General features: G+C 40.7%; 1 pseudogene across 1 annotated transcript; it reads left to right on the top strand.

Annotated features, from left to right (window-relative positions):
- The first annotated feature begins 2,850 nt into the window (after positions 1 to 2,850).
- LOC308499330 (developmental pluripotency-associated protein 4-like) lies at positions 2,851 to 3,465 on the top strand (annotated as a pseudogene). Its single transcript has one exon. The product of its transcript is annotated as a developmental pluripotency-associated protein 4-like (transcript).
- Positions 3,466 to 16,541: the final 13,076 nt, after the last annotated feature.

The following is a 16,541-nucleotide window of genomic DNA, read 5'->3' as shown; positions in this document are numbered from 1 at the left end:
TACTGGTAATACCAAGCTGCTTGCAGCTCTCCTTAAGCTTTGTTCTTTTTGCCTAGGTGAAAGACACTTTGTCCTAGACCGCTTTCTTTTCATCTTGGCAAATACTTCTCTAGATTTATTTCAGGGCTTTCTTTCCCTGACCCTACCCCCATTACTGACTTTGGTGCCTCTTCTTTACTATTAGCTAGATGATCTATTGTCATCACCACATTAAACTCATTCCACTACAGTTATCTTTTACCCATTAGGATTATTCATTGCAAGATAAGATCAGGCCTTATTCATGTTGTTCTTAGTTTCTATGCCCCCAGAAGCAGAGATTCTGGTGCCAGGAGCTCTAGAGGTACAGCTGGGGACCAGATCAGTTGGGCAGGCAGAGTTCTTGGAAGCAATCTCTTATTACTATAGCTCTTTATTCACATTAATATACACTAAAATGGGGTATTCGAGAACTAGAACTATCAAAAGTAGGATCTCAGTTGACATTGATATCTTCAGACCCAAGTATCATGATCCCACATTAAAGTGTAGACATGTGGTAGGGAGGGGAGTCAGGTCATAAATGGAGTCCTAGCTGATCTTTAGCTGACAACTGGTCCAATAGATCTGGGAATACACCCAGAAGTTATTAACCCTGTCTGAGTGTGTAGTTGAGATTAATCTACTTGGCATTTAGAATACCCCACATGAGATCCTTGGCATGTAAAGTAACAGTTATCACAGTGGATAAGGCAAATTGTGAGTTTCTGAAATTGTCCCCACCCCAGCCAACATATTAAGTCAAAAGTAGTGCATGGGGGATGGCCAAGTTTAGTTTTATGCTTAAGATTCAAGCAAAAAGGTTGGTGGTCCATATACATCTGTTTAATTCTATTTTCTGGCCCATGAATAAACTGAATGGGTACTGAAGAATGACTAAACTATGTCAACTTCAACCAAGTATTAACCCTGGCTCCCAAGTAAGAGAGGTTTCGAGCAGTACATCTGGGTCATCTATTTTGTATGGAGAAGGGGCCTGAGGTGAGACCATACATTAAAATATGGGCAATGGGAAAGGCCTTACCATCTGGTTAGCAGCCTAAAAGGAAGAAGACTGAAACATCAGGGACAACAATATTCAGTAGAGGAATGAAGATGGATATAGAAGGATTGGCCCACATTAACACACACCAGAAAGGATTCACCACAGAAGAGGTACTAAATAGCCAATTAGATACAATGACTGCCACCTGACATTCGCCAATCTTTTAGTCACACAGTATTTGGAACAGCAGATACGTGAATGAAGTGGCTACTGGGCAGAGACAGAGACCAAATATGGGCTCCACATTATGTACTTGCTTTTACCAGAGCCAGTCTAGCTACTACCACCTGTGGATGTCCAACGTGCCAGCAATAGACATCTTGCCACTCTAATCTCTCCTGCCCAGACTTGGCCACAGCAGAAATATTTTTAAAGGTTTTTTATTTCTGCCCTCAATTTATCCCACCCAATTGATATTCCCTCTTATGGCAGAAACCCAAGCCTCTAATACCTTACGGAGGGCCTTTCCTCCAAACAACCCCTGATGTAGACTCTGCTATTATGAGTTCACTTTTGACAGATGCGTAAGAACTAAATTTAGCATGGGGAAGGAACACCAACACCATCTTCAACTCACACTATGGCACATAAAGCTTTTCAATACCCCAAGACCTTATCAGACCAGACCCAACAGACGTCATAGCCTGTTCTCCCAGGAGATTATAGAGTTAGATGCTTATCTATCCTGGGAAGCCAGGACCACCATGTTCCCAAACCAGTGTATCTGGGAAGACATGCTTATCCAGAATTTCTATGCAAGAACACATTACAAGAACCTGACAGACTATTGCCCAAGAACACTCGACTCACTTTCACATGCCAAAGGAACTGGCTGAGTTCCAGGTCCATCTAATCCCAACTTTACAGTAACTGCCTGGAATAATTGTATCCCCACCATGAAGTAGAGCCTGACCCTGCTGCTCTGTTGGAGCCACAAATTGTCAGGAGCACCTGGGAGCCTTGAAAACCCAGAGTCTGGCCACAACTCTTCTGCATACCAATGTGGAGCCATGGATAGGAGACCAGCAGCAATTTGTAGCTGATATGCCTCTCTAAGCTATCTTGTCATGGCATCAATTCAGATCCCAGGCTGGTATTTGAGGTGCCACTCATCTCCCTTTCCTGAGGTAGTTCTGAGCAAATTGAAAACTAGCCAAAGTCATAGATTCATACTACCTTTGTTAGTTACACTGGATCAGAAAACCAAGTTTGGAAGAAATAGTCCCCCTGAATCAGGCTGAATGAACCTTCTGACATAGGTGGAGAAGGCCTGCTTGATTTCACATTTTTTCACACGAACTGAAGAGAACAGACAGCTCTAAAGTCTAAAGAGAAGGATTCAGCTACATATATCCCATGAATTGTTCCCAGTCTCATTAACGCAATTGTTCTTCCCTTGGATAATAAGGGAAGAATAAACCATTGAAAGGATGTATTAGCATTCCTCTGGGAAATATTTCTTTAGAAGAGGTAAAGAATAAAAGAATGGAAGAAATCTTCCAGTGGATCTACGCAAAGAAGTCAGGGGTGGGGAGAATATACCTTGCAAATTCAAACCTGTGTCAGTAGAAGCCAAAGAGCAACAGCTGGCTACAAGTGAACCAAGTATACAAAGAACCTCAGAGGGATCAGAGAAAACGATCTATGAAAGATGACCACACCTCCTGTCTACAAAAGATAGCATTAAGGCAATGAAAGAGTTAGACTTAAGAGACCAATTCCTTCATTCTTCTGAACTGCCACCAGTCAACATTCACTGAGATATCATGGGAGCCTGGTGCCATCAATTAAAACTGGGCACCAAAGGCCTGAAATTAGATGCATATAAGAAGACTCTGCTTAGCCTAATCAAATATGCTTACCCTAATCAAAAGGACATTCCTGTCACAGCAAAGGAGGCCAAGAGTCTGAGGAAGATCACAAAGAAAATCAAAGGGGGAAAGTGACTCTGGAAAGTTCTGATCCCCCTGAAGTGACTGCTCCCTCTGAGAAGGGACCCCTGCCTTTGAAGGGTCTACTGCTGAAGGGTCTACTGCTCTCCTTGGGGGAGTGGACAATGTTGTCATGACAACTTCTGCCCCGGAAGCTGTGTTTGTCTCCTGGGCCAGAAGTGCAGCCAGGACTGGAAAGGTGGAAGGAGTGGAGAGGCCTCTGGTGTCAGGTGCCATGTAGTCCATGGGCAAAGTCTCCTTGCACACACAGAGTTAGGTTTACCTACAAGATTTGTTCTGGGCAAACCTGGGTTTCTGAAAAACAAGGGAGAGTGTGTGCACTCTTCTTGCTACCTGCCTGCCACTGTCCAACCCTACACCTGCAAGACAACATGTATTGTGCCCAAATGTGTTCATAAAGGTGTTAATGAAAAGCTTCCAATGAAATGACAATGCTAGGAAAAAGCATACAGCTATGACTATAATTAATGGTAGAAAGGAAACTATAATCAACTCCTTGGTACCAGTGACAACTAAAATCTAAGCCGTTCCACAACCTCTATGCTTCCTGCTTACAGGGTACACAACAGGCTGGTGGATTGCAGATGTTACTCTTAGACTCACAACAGTCCTGCTTCTTCGTGGATTGGGGTACAGAGACTCGCATTGTAAAATGGAATCGCATTTCACAAGTTACCATTCATTCTGGTTAATTTAGATGAAAAAAGTTGTTTACACTACCAAATGATGACCCTGAGTGACCTCAGCTGTTCTTTTAAAGTGGGAACCTGAGCTGAGCATTGTGAAGGGATTTCCCACCTCAGAATTCTGACTTTGTTAGGGGCTGCCGCCTTCTACATCTAAGTTTAATGACTTCAAAGTGTTGAGTATTTTAAGCCAAAGGGAAAGCTGTTCTTCTCTCCACTCCCCAAAACACATTCTTAATATACAAAACATATTTCAAAGTTTCTTAACCTGAGATATATATATATATATATATGGTGAGTCTCTGGTAAAGACACAGGGCGTTTTCTGGTATTCTTTCCAGTTGTAGCTATTTTGTATACTTTTGCTGCTTAAAATTTTTCAATGTTACTTCTGAGTTGTAAATACATAATATAGTTATATGTGTATAGAAAATAATTCATCTATTGTATTTAGGAAACTATATTCATTGCATGCAAATTATTAATATTCTTATCTCAGTAGGATTAAGCCAAAAAGCATGATTTTCTTAAAACCACTTTATTGAGGTATTATAGACATACAAAAAGTTGTACACATTTAATTTATACAACTTGAGTTTGATTTGTTTTTAATTTATGTACTTTAAGTGTGGGTTTTGGGAAAGATCGAATGTTTTTCACTCATCTTGTGTTTTCATGGTGACTTCCAACATTGTTTAACTGTCATGAATTGTGGGATTATAGGATTTTTCTCCCCTCCAAAATGGACTGGAAGGAATGCTAGGATTGGAAAGAGACTGAGTAAGAAAATAGGGAGAAAAGCAGAAACTAGAAAATAACCTTCCTAGTATTTCCAAGAGAATAGAAATTCTATTTCACAGGGACAGAAAAGCCATCCTGTGAGCCACATGTTTTTTAAAAAGCAGTATTCTAACTCACTCGCCCAATTCCACTGCCCATTCCAAGGGACCTCTTTAAGGTACTCTCGGTACACATTCCAATGGATTCTGGAAGAGCAAAGCTGACTTTACCCACCAACAAAGGATCATCTTTTAATTGAATTTGTTCTTCAAGGAACTAAGCTGACTCTTGCAAAACATTGCAACAAAACTTATATTTGAGTTGCTTTTTTGTTTGTTTTTTCATTTGACCAACAATTACTTCTATGGTGATCCAATACTAGAAACCCTACTGGTCACATTACAGATCCCTACACTCTTTTCGCTCTCTTAATATTAATATAAACCTACTAGATAATGCTACTGGGAGCTTTATGCCTACTGTATCATTTGGTCATGTCATGGCATGTAAAGATGTAATAAGCCTTCTTCCCGCCATTTCACTGCTTTCTCCTCAATTCTACATGGTCTTCTGGCACCATGCAAACGACTGGCCACTGCCTCCGTCTTCCCCAGCTCCCAAGTGTCTAGTATTTCACTATTTCACTTCCCAGTTAGTCCAGGAGTCTCATGTCCTTTTTTCCCCTGTAAAAGCAGTGAGACAAGAATTTATTCAGGCAGCCCTCAGCTCCTTGCCTTTCAGGAGCCAGCTAGAGTAAGACAGACCCCGTGAGGATAACTAATGCTGTGTCCTTTCTCTAGCCCCAGTCTAGCCCCGGTTCCCCAGAGGGGAACACAAGGCATCCCCTCACCAGAAGGACCTAGGGAACTTTGGCCAGCTTAGTCTCAGGTGTCAATTCTGATATTGACCATAATTGTATGCAGGGTTTTTCCACACTTCAATGTTGAAACCTATCTTCAAAGCACAATTTAGAAAAAGCCAACATAGAAGAGATCCAGTCATAGCTGTCCTTATACCAGAAAGGCACACACGAGAAAGGTCCCAGAGCCCATGTCTGGGCATGCCTTTCAGTTACAATTCATAACCACTGTTTGATCATAGACCCCTGAGCAAGGTAGAATTACAAGTTATGACTCTTCATTATAACAAGATGGTACATTACAAGGTCATAACATTACCTGTTATGTTTCCATTTACTTTCTTTCCCTGATGTTAAGTCACACAAAGAAACCGCAAAGTCAGTCCAATTTTGAGTTGAGAATTTAGATCTAATACCACCCTGTATCCTTATTTTATAGATGATCAAAATGAACCCCCAGAAGCAGCTTCCTGCCCAGGTCAGAACTGATTCATGGTCAAGTTCAGTGGTAGAACAAGCTGTACCAGGGTTGGTCAGACATGGACGCTACACAGGGCAGCTGTGCCTCCGAGACAGACAATGCACGAGATTGCGTCATGCTTTGCCACAGCCCTGCAAGACTTGGGGATCTAGCAGGGATCCAGTTCCTGGGGCTGGTGTTCGACATGGGAGCTTAGAAAAGCAGGCAAAACAGGAATCAGTCACTAAAAATGTATAAGTTTCAGCATAGGACCAGTAGCAGATCTGACAAAGCTTGAGGGACCATTACACCATAAGAAATAGAATTGGCTGTAGCTCCTGAGTTAGCTGCACAGAGGGAAGATTTCCTGCCCAACCCTGCCTTCCTATTAGCACTGATTCTTTATGTTTAAGAATGACTTTAACCTCCAAGTTTCCTTCGTGTTCATAATATAGTCTGATATGTACTGCTTTTTTCTAGCAAGTTTTTTCCATCTTCAGGGACATTTTCTCCACATAGAACAGAACCCTTGAGCAGAACTTCCTACCTATGAAGCCACAGGGCAGTGGGTTATGCTGATAGGAATATGATACAGATCTCTCATTCCTCAGGAGGGCTGGGGCCTGCAGCCACGAGCAGCTTCATCTAGCTTCCCCAAACCCCTCGTGTATGTTATACAATCATTTTCCGTGTGGGCCATGACTGAAAGTGATTGGAAAGTGTGCTAACTACTCAGCTATGGGACACTCATTGTTTTAATTTTGTGAACATGTTATAAACATTCCCCTTTTGTACAGGCTCTGGATTTTAGCCATTCTTTGTCACTTCCATTCCTTTTACTATCCAAGAGCTTTATCTTAGACAATTATAGTTGCAGACTGAATCCTATATCAGGCCAAAAAATACCTCTCCCAACTTCTGAAATAATCCAACTATTTCCTCATCCTATGCAAAATTTCCTCTGCATACTTTGTTTCCAACAGCCCTACTATCTATTTCTAACCAGACAACTGAAGCTTGGTGACGATGACCGATTTGCCATAGGTTATACAGCCAGAAGGCAGAAGATCGAGAACTCCAGCTCAAGCTTGGCTGCCAAGTCTTGTGTTCTAATCACTAAATTATGTCACCTGCCTGCAAAACTCAGACTATCCCATTGAAAAGCAGCATCTATCTCCAGAATTCTCACATAGTATGGGCTTAGGGAATGATAGCCTGGTTTGTAAGGAAAAGCAGACCAGGAATCCATTTTGCAGAAAGATAACCATAGCTTTAACTGTAACTGTCTAGCGATGGAAGAGTGAAGGTGCGTTTTTTAAATACAGCCTTCTGTGATTTATTTTGTCTAAGTTAAATATCTCCAGAGCCTGCTGTGATGGCTTCTTCCATTCTGATCAACATACCTATATAAGCCTAGTCTCCCTATTAGGAGAATTATTAAAACAAAACAGTACTCTATGTTATTCCTTGTGAGTAGCAGCACTGTCAATCCAACTTAGATTCAATAAATTAAAAGGCAAACTCACTTGTCACATTAAAAATTGAGTGCTTCAAGTACTATTATCAGTATTCATTCTGCATAAGAACATTTAATGCAGTAAATTATACTTCCCATTCTTGATAATACTAACCTATCATTCGACAATTATAATTCTTTGACTCACCTGTTATTCTAATGAATGTAGAATTTATATTTCCTCCCCTTTTGTTCTGATATTTATCGAAATCTAGTGTCATGTCTATTGCCTAATAGAATCTGGCTTTTATTTTTATGATTCATTTTACTGTATTTTATGAAGTGTTGGCCCATGACAGCTTAGAAACTAGTCCTACTCGGATATTCCAAAATGCACTGGTCAGGGCCACCCCACCCTTATAAACTCATAGAAATGATTAATACTGCCTAGAAGATTAACAATTTTATTTGTGTCATCTCATTAGCCCCCTCCCCCCATGTCCTAAAACTTCCACCTAAAAATAGGAAGGTATTATTGGGAGGAAAAGTTCTTTTTTTTTTTCTTCCAAGATCAATCAGCAGCCAGTGTTCAGGGCCCCAACAGGCCCCAAATTTTTAGTTCTGCCTGTCTTAAGCAAATGAGAACAAAGCAAATAGCCTTTGGTGGGAGAAATGGAGGGATGATATTGGTAAATATCAACCCCACGATCATCAACCTGGATAAGAGACCCAAACAAGGAAAGGTCCCCAACAGTGAAGACTGTGGCAAATACATATCAAAGCAAAGCCATCAGGGAGATGACCTAATGGGGTCCAATGTCATGGCTTCACGTTTGTGGATCCTTGGTTTCTATTCAGGGATTACACACAGGATCTTGCTCCTTGATCATTTTAGGGCACAACCACCAATTAGGGCTTTTAACTCATCCTCCAACAGGGGGCACTTAGTAACTGTAGGAAAACAGGAAAGCTTTAAGTTGTGAAACCATGATTGCTTTTGCTAACTTGCCTGAATTAGAATATTTGGGCTGAAAGTGTGGATATTGTCACTTTTTAGAGGAATTTGATTTATACAGTGACAGATACAGGAAACATTTTTAGTTGGAGTCCACTAGAAGTTAAACTATTTCTTAATTTCATACAATCTTCCAAGAAAGGGGAGCCATGGGTCTCTGCTGAGCTAGTTAGAAATACAGTCACCAAAGCCCTCATTATTAGGACAAGTCATCCAACATAGTTTTGGAACTTTGTCATGTTCAGAGGCCTTATGTTTCTTGGACTATTTTGGGGAGTTTGTCACATTGAGTCTCATTGTCTTAAGGGTTCTGTATGTCCTGCTGCTAGGACAGTCCCCGGACTTAGCCTCGCCTATAGCAGTCAGAAACCAGAGACTGATTCAGCAAGATGTCGGTGGGAAGATCCCATCTTAGAGTATGGCACCTACTTAAGTTGGTGAATTTAGTATAGAAGAACAGGTGAGAATAAGACCAAAACACAAATTTCAACTCCTGCTACATCGATTTGTGGTTATTAATGCATGTTTTACCAACTTATTTATAATCTTTGAAGGCCAAAAGGAAGTTTTTGTTATGAGAACAAGGCAAAAGTCACCTGTTTAAGAGAAGTCTAAGCTTAAGATTGTCCAAAAACTCTGTTTTTCTGGTTTCTCCCCCTCTTCCCCTCTGCAAGTGTTTGGCAGTAGGGAGAATCAAGTCAGTGATGAGTTTAAGGCATGAATCTACCGTATTAATTCTTTATGACTTAATTACTATTACTTAATTATTAAGTTTATTAATTCACCCAAGCTCTGCCTTTCCAATTTTAGAACAGAGTAGATACTTTGATTCATGCCGGATAAGAAAGGCATAACAAATAGAGCTATAAGATTACTTGGGAAAGAAAACAAGCTAACAAGGAAATAGAGCCAGCAACTGGAATATTGAAATAAAGTAAAGGAGGGTCAACAGACTGGAGGTCCCTATGAAGACACAGAACAATCTTCATAGGACTGAAGTGTGAATAGTTGAATAAGCAAGCTAGAAGACAAGGTCGATGAGTGAAACAACTGGGTTTGTTATTTGGGAAACAAAGTGCAAGGTATTAATCACCCATTCATAAAGAAGTAGAGAAGAAGCAATGGACAGACAGTAAGGTGAGTCAGGGTATGAGAGAGGCATTACCATAAACATCCCATCACCTCTTCATGTAGAACTAGTATCTGGCTTTGGAAGATACTAACTTTTCCAGATAATTTTTTAAAGGAACCTGAAGTTCAAAATCCCAGTACCTCTTATAAGTGAGACTCTGGGAAGTTAGTCTCTACACATTACCTATAAAAGTTGATAACTACCTAGGACTGAGTAGTTGAGATTCATTTATCTGGCAGTGAGCCAGTACTTAAATGCTTTCTTGGGAAGTCAGTGGAAGTAGAAACTGTTGTAATACATCAGAGTAATATTTCTACATCAGTCAGTAAGATTTCTACATCAGTCCTAGTTTATCAAGTGATGGGTACTGATTGCTTCACTGAATCAGATAAATATTCTGTTAAGTGAATCTAGATTTACTATTAAGTAGAATTAAGTATATGCATGTATTAATCATGTACGACAAACAGCAGCCCTTAACTGGTTTATACTGAAACAGCTCAGATCTAGTAGATGGGAGTTGAGCCACAAAAAAAAAAAAAAGGAAGAGACAGCAAGACATGTTCTACGTTTTTATGACATTTTACCCTTTTATGTCTATTTGGTCATCTAGTCTGACGCAAATGTGTACATGACTAAGCTCACGACACTTAACCAGTCACCTTACCACACCAAACGCTTCCATTACACATAATGGTAGAGGCCCCATGTTACCCAGAGTTGACATTTGAGTCAGTGTACAAGACATTTGAGTCAGTGTACAAGAGCTGGGTAAGCAAATAAGACTTTGTGATACAGGAAGTGACTGTTATTCCCCTAAGCCATCTAATTTTCCGCTGAGCAAGGTAGAAATGACATCTACCTGATTATATGTGGGTTTGGTTTACTTTAAAGATTTGGTTAGGTGTTTATGATACTTAACCCATAAGAACAATATTAAGCATTAGGTGAAACATTTGCTCTATAATCTATAATCGTAACAGGTCATTCTAAGGTCAGTATAATTGTACAGATAGGAAATTATTCATTTTAGTTTAAGTATTTTAGTTGAGGGACTGAGAAATTGACTTAACTTCTGGCCCTGTTATTTCCCCCCTCTATGAAATAATGAAACCACCCTATAAAGTATTTACTAAGGAATAAAGCAACCAGTATATTTAAAGCATTCAGAGCAATAGTATAAACTCTTAGCTACAGTTGTTACTATTTCTTGTCCATATTCATGTTTTATAGAGTTAGTTATAACCTTTATTGTTCACATAACCATCACTGTGGTCCTAGATATTTAAGCAATGAACATGTATATACACTAACAATGTATAGACACTAAAAATGACATAAGGAAAGGGGAGCCAGAACCATCAATATCCACTAGAAATCAAAGCTAAGTGGTTAAAATGTATTAAGGATAAGGAGTACAGTATGAACATAAATGGTCAAGAGAGGTAAGGGGAAACGTGATATAAGTTAGGCAAGAGTATGACTAGTATAAACAAGAGAATGAAACCCAGAAAATACTAAAGAGAACCCAAACAAAAGTTATCTAGGTTTGTTTTTAAAAAGATCTCTACTTTGAGTGGACCACTAAAGTAGGATAACTTCGTTATGTGAAAACAAACTAGTAGAAAGAAACTTGAAAAAAAGCTGCCTTCAATGGGGAATTTATTAGGAAGTATACCGAACAGAGATAAACCTGGCTTCCTCCACCTGAAAAGCCTCTCATGTGATATTCAGAACATTATCACTGCACAGCTTGTTTGGGGTGCCCATGGCATTATCTCAGTAATCCTACTTCCCAGTTCATCAGGGAACCTGTGTCATCTATTGACCTGATAAATCTCCCTCACCCCTGTGAGAGATGTGGGAAACTTAAAAAAAAAAAAATCTAAAATACACCCAATACCACACAATGGGGATGGGTGGAAATCAGGAAGACACGCAATAGCTAACACTTCAGAAAACTTCTAAATGCCCCTTCTGATCTAACAGATGGAGCTGTTCATTCAAGTTAGTGTTTCCGGAGAACCACAGGAACACACCAATACCAATCAAGTTACAAAAGTTCAGGCAGTTCGTTTAGTACCTGATCATAATTGAATATAAGCCCTATAAACGCAATTTCCAGCTTCCAGGTTTATAAACTCCAAGAAAAAGCCCTGTGGTTGGACACCTGAAACTTAGTTTATCAAATTATTACCTCAGTAAGAAAGTCAGTGAAAAAGAAAAAGCCCTGTGAATGATGGCTATGATTTAAAGTATCTATTTGAAGAAATGTATTACCAAACGAGGTCATTACCCATTTGCCCAAATCCCATAGATTCTTGGACAAAGCAAAATATTGACTGGATTTCATCTGTTAGCACTCCCTGAGGTGACAAGCTGGGTATTTGTTTGACAGTCGGAGTGCAGCAGGTTAAGTTTCTTTCAGCCTGCCTAGTGTTGAATCAAAGTCAGATACTCATCAGTTTCCGCATGCCTAGGCCCTTTGTCTATTGCTGGGTTTAGGCATTTACATCAAGACAGGTTGTTTCAATAGGCGAGGGCGGTTACATGAGAGTACATGTGTAAGAACTGCCTTCATCATTACGTCACATGTCTCTGGCTACACTCTTGGATTTCATCTTTCAAAGTAATCACATTACATTAGCTCAAGACCATAATTGGTATTTGCAGACATCTTAGACTGGATGTTTTTTTGTTTGTTTGTTTTATTGCTGAAGTAGTGACCAAAGCTTAGCTTGGGAAATAGCACTCAGTCTGTCTAAAGATTGGGTTGAGAAGGCCACTTATTTTGTTGAGATTTGAACTTTTCCAGATAATTTTTTAAAGGAATACACAAAGGAAGTGCTGCCAGTAAGAACAGTAACTTCTCAGAGGTAAGTTGTCAAGGCATCGGGTTGTAGGACCCCTTCCAGTTACCATGAGGGATTAGTTGCCTAAGAGCCTAAATGCTGAAGGAAACAGCAAGGTGAAGGAAACAGCCTTGCATCACAATGAATTCTGAGTCACAAGTTGGCCCAGTCCATTAGGTAAGCTAACTGGTTAAGAATTCACTCAGAAAGCGTCTTAAGTATCGTACATAATTTAAAAACTGACGCAGACAAAGCCACAGCAACCAATACTTGTGTTGATAGTAAAGGTAGTAAAGAATCTCAACAAGAAACAATCCGGCATCGCCCAGCACAGAGAGGAAAACCCCCGAGATTCCAGGTCAAATGGAGTTTATCAGTGTGTGACAAGGTAAATGGGATTTCAGCTTTCTCAGCTATGAAGTATAGGCATCTTACAGGCTTAAGAATTCTTAATAGTGATGACATTCAAGGTACAAAGCAACCAAATCAGTGATTTTATAGTAATACTGCCAAATAATGTAGCAATAGTTATTCAAAACCATTTTAATAACTCCAAGTCAATGAATTTTATTGTTTTGCTACTAGTAGCTGAATCACGCTCCTGCCTAGCTGTGTATGAGTTAACAAAAGCTATTATGTCCAGATGACTTCTCCATGGACCTAATGATCATTAGACCTCTGAAGATTTGTTGCAGATGGAAGGTGGCTGGGCATTCTATCCAAGATGTGACAAGGTGCATATGTGCATGCAGTCAACATGAGGTCTAGGTTTTAAAGTCTGTACCTCACCTCTTGAAAACACCACCAGCATGCCTGTCCCCTCCCAACGCTGGCAAGTTCCTGAGGATCAGACTGATGCTGCACATGCCCGCTCAGCCACCCCATATATCTCACTGGTGGCCACCTGGACCATCAACATCTGTACAGACAGCTCCTAGGCACCCATTCCCCAACCTTGGGGCTCCTGCTGGCCAGCATCACTAGGGGACTTGCAGTCATAGCAAGTAGATAGCTTCTAGCAATGAAGTAGTCCCTTGATTAACACAGGCATAGAGCATATCGACTCTGCTTGTTCTATAGCTGCTCAGACAGCTCCCACGAAAAGCTTTGCATTACGCCTTATTTGGGATGTTGTGCCCATGAAGTAGGAAACCCCAGTTTGCTCATGTTTCCGCCCCCTAGGACTATAAAGGAGATCACAGTAGTGTCAAAAATCCAAATTGTTAGCTCAAATCTTCCCTACTGCATCATACACCGTGGCCCTATACGGCAGCCCAGCTTGGGCCTAGGGCTCAATCTCTCATGACCTCAGCCTCACCACAGCCCTCTGAAGCAGGTTCAAGGAACAGACACTCCTCTCTTCTCCCCCATCCTACTTCCAAGACAAAGGCTCCCCCTTGGCAAAGCATCTAGTGAATATAAACACCTGGGGAAAGTCAACCCCGTTGTTCTAAATTCCAATCCAGGCTGAATCAGTTTACCTAGAAAGAGGTGTTGAGTCAGGCGTTGTGCTATAAAGACAAGGATCCCCCCACCTACCCTCTAAAGGAGGCTTCACTCAGTTTGATATTCATTTACACGGGTCCTTCTACAGGCACATGGTCATCTCAGGTCCTAGTCAGGCACTACGCAGCTCTATATATGGCTTGGGAGAGGCCTCCTTAACATAGCAGCACATCGTTGAAAAAGCACCCTGAACCTAAGTTGAGTGTAGCAACAGGAAGAGGCATAGTTCTGTCCCACCAGGAGGAAACGCTGGTATGTGTTTTGGAGGAGTAGGGGGTGGAGTGAGGTCCTGGCAAGGTAGATACTAAGTGCTTAAATACTTGATCTTTAAGATACTTTCTAACTCAATTTGGAAAACACTTAAAGAGCTACTCGTGGTATTTTTCCAGTGTCCTGTACTTAGGACAGCCATGAAGTACTAAACTAAGCTTTAGGATGTGAGGTTTAGGTATACGTGGCAGAGAAAATTCCAGGACAGTTTTCCAGCAATAATCAAATCAAGTGATTGCTAGGGGTGTGGAAGATAGCCATATTGCTGATGTAGGATTGTGTGAAACAGAAAGGCAGTCATTCTGACAAAGTTCAAGTAAATAGCTTAAACGGTTTCAACGTTATGGTTCATGGCAATTTCCCTTTTGAAAGGTTTGCACTCAGCTGACAGGGATACTGAAACTACCTTCTATGCAAGTCATTTTAGAGCAAGTCATTTTAGACCAACAGCTCTCTAACACAGATAGCAAATAAATGTTTAAGAGGAATAGTAGGCCCCAAAGTTACCTTTTCTTTTATCTAGTCCAACATGACAGCTACTAGCCAATGAACACTTGATATGGGGCTAGTCTGAATTGAGATGTGCTCTAAGTTTAAAATGCATACCAGACTTCAGACTACTGAAAATGTCTCGGTAGTTCTTCTTGAATGTTGAAATGATAAACGTTTTATCTTTAGGTTAATATTAAGTTCCACTTGTGTGTGTTTTTTTTAAATGGGGCTACTATAGCACCTAAAATTACATAAGCAGCTTGTATTAGTTTTGCATGATGGGTTTCTTAAATAGCACCATCCTCTAGTTTCCTATAAGTTCTCTGTAAAGACAATGTGCAGAGAACTCTGATCTAGAAGCTTTCCGCAAATGTTTTCAGGTAGAAGCTGAGGTTCTTAGGGATGAAAAACTTGATTACAGAGACCTAAAGATCACCAAGTTTTTCAGTTCAGACCACATCTCACCTACCTGGGAGTTGTTAGACCCCAGACCCAAAGATGATATTAAATAGAAAGAAAAGAATTAGACGAAATTAGATCTCTTCAGACAACTGTTGCTTGCCCTTTAGTTGACTATGCCGAAATCTAAAACATCCTCTAAAATTTTGCCAAACTGCTTCAGAAACCTCACCAGCAGTAGCACAGACCAAAAGCCATCCTGGGTTTTTCCAAACTTCATCTCAAAAACTAAGCCTTGCTTCCACCAGGCCATCGCATTAGGGAAGTGAGAGCACATTTCACGGTCATCTGCAGGGCTTTCCTGCTATGGAAGAGAAACTCCATTCTCCTCCAAAATTTTTTTGTAATTTAATTTTTTTAACTTTTAAATTAGTTTCAAATGTACAAAACAATGTAATAGACATTTATCGTTTATATTTCTCAGTGATAACCCCCCGCCCCCATCCACTACCCCTCTGACATCGCATACAGCCATTATATTTCCACTGTCTCTATTCCTAATGCTGTACTCCACTTCTTGTAAATATGTGTATAATTGTAGTTGACATTGATTATTGTTTAATTTTGGGAATGTAATCGATAATGTTGTAAAGATTTTGTAGGGTATCCAATGGACACTTGTCTCATTAGGGAGACCACCTCAGGGATGGTGTAGATGCCTGATCACTGCACTGCACACCTGAAGCTGAAGCTGAACATTCTCCTCCATATTTAGTAAGTTCTTCTCAAGCACTTTCTGTCACCTAGAGTAAGATTGTGCCCGGATTAGACACCAAAATTTAGACATAAAAGGGCATTACAATGAAAAGTTTAGGCCAAAGATGAGGTCCATTCCAGCATCATTTTTAAAGTTACTTCAAAGAAAAGCAGCCAGACTTGAAAGTCAGTTGGAATTCCCTGCAGCTTTCCCTCCCCCTTTCCTTAGGGAGTTATGCACTGCCATTGATTAAGCACCTTGTCACAGCTAGGTTTGTGTTTCCTCTGAAGCTATGCTGCAGGCTCCTACAGGAGAACAAGGCCTCCCTTCCGAGGATGCTGAGCACAGGGGTGTTGACAATAATAGTCACCGTCACAAGTCTCACATAAAAAGCAAGCTGCAAGGAGTCTTGTTTGCTACCAGCCAGTCACTTGCTCCAGTCACTGGTCTCATGACCATGGCTCTCTTTGGGAGGTGGGGGAAAGGGCACCTGCCTGATCTGGATAACCTCGGGTGACTCTGGCTTGCACCCACAGGCTTCTAAAGGACTGGTTCCCCCAGAGAGGGAAAATGTCAGCCATTCCAGTTAAACAAAATCAGATGCCTGAAAGGGTTGTTTGCAGGCAAATTGCTTTATGGATCAAAGGATTCAAACCATAGTGAAGGCCCGAGCTCCCCACTGAGCATTCCTCTCCAACTTCACCTCCATCCCACTGAAGATCAGCCATCATAGAGGCTGTAAGACCCAGAGTGATCACTTCTACGTCAGCTTAAATTTGCCACAAGAAGATAGATTAGGGCTAGATAAGGAGTTTTCCTAGAGGCAGCCTGAGAACCTGGA

Source organism: Rhinolophus hipposideros (genome assembly GCF_964194185.1).
Source record: "Rhinolophus hipposideros genome assembly, chromosome: 1".
In the NCBI taxonomy this organism is placed as follows: Eukaryota; Metazoa; Chordata; class Mammalia; order Chiroptera; family Rhinolophidae; genus Rhinolophus; species Rhinolophus hipposideros.
Note: the sequence above shows the minus strand (reverse complement) of the source record. Positions and strands in the feature narration are given on the sequence as shown.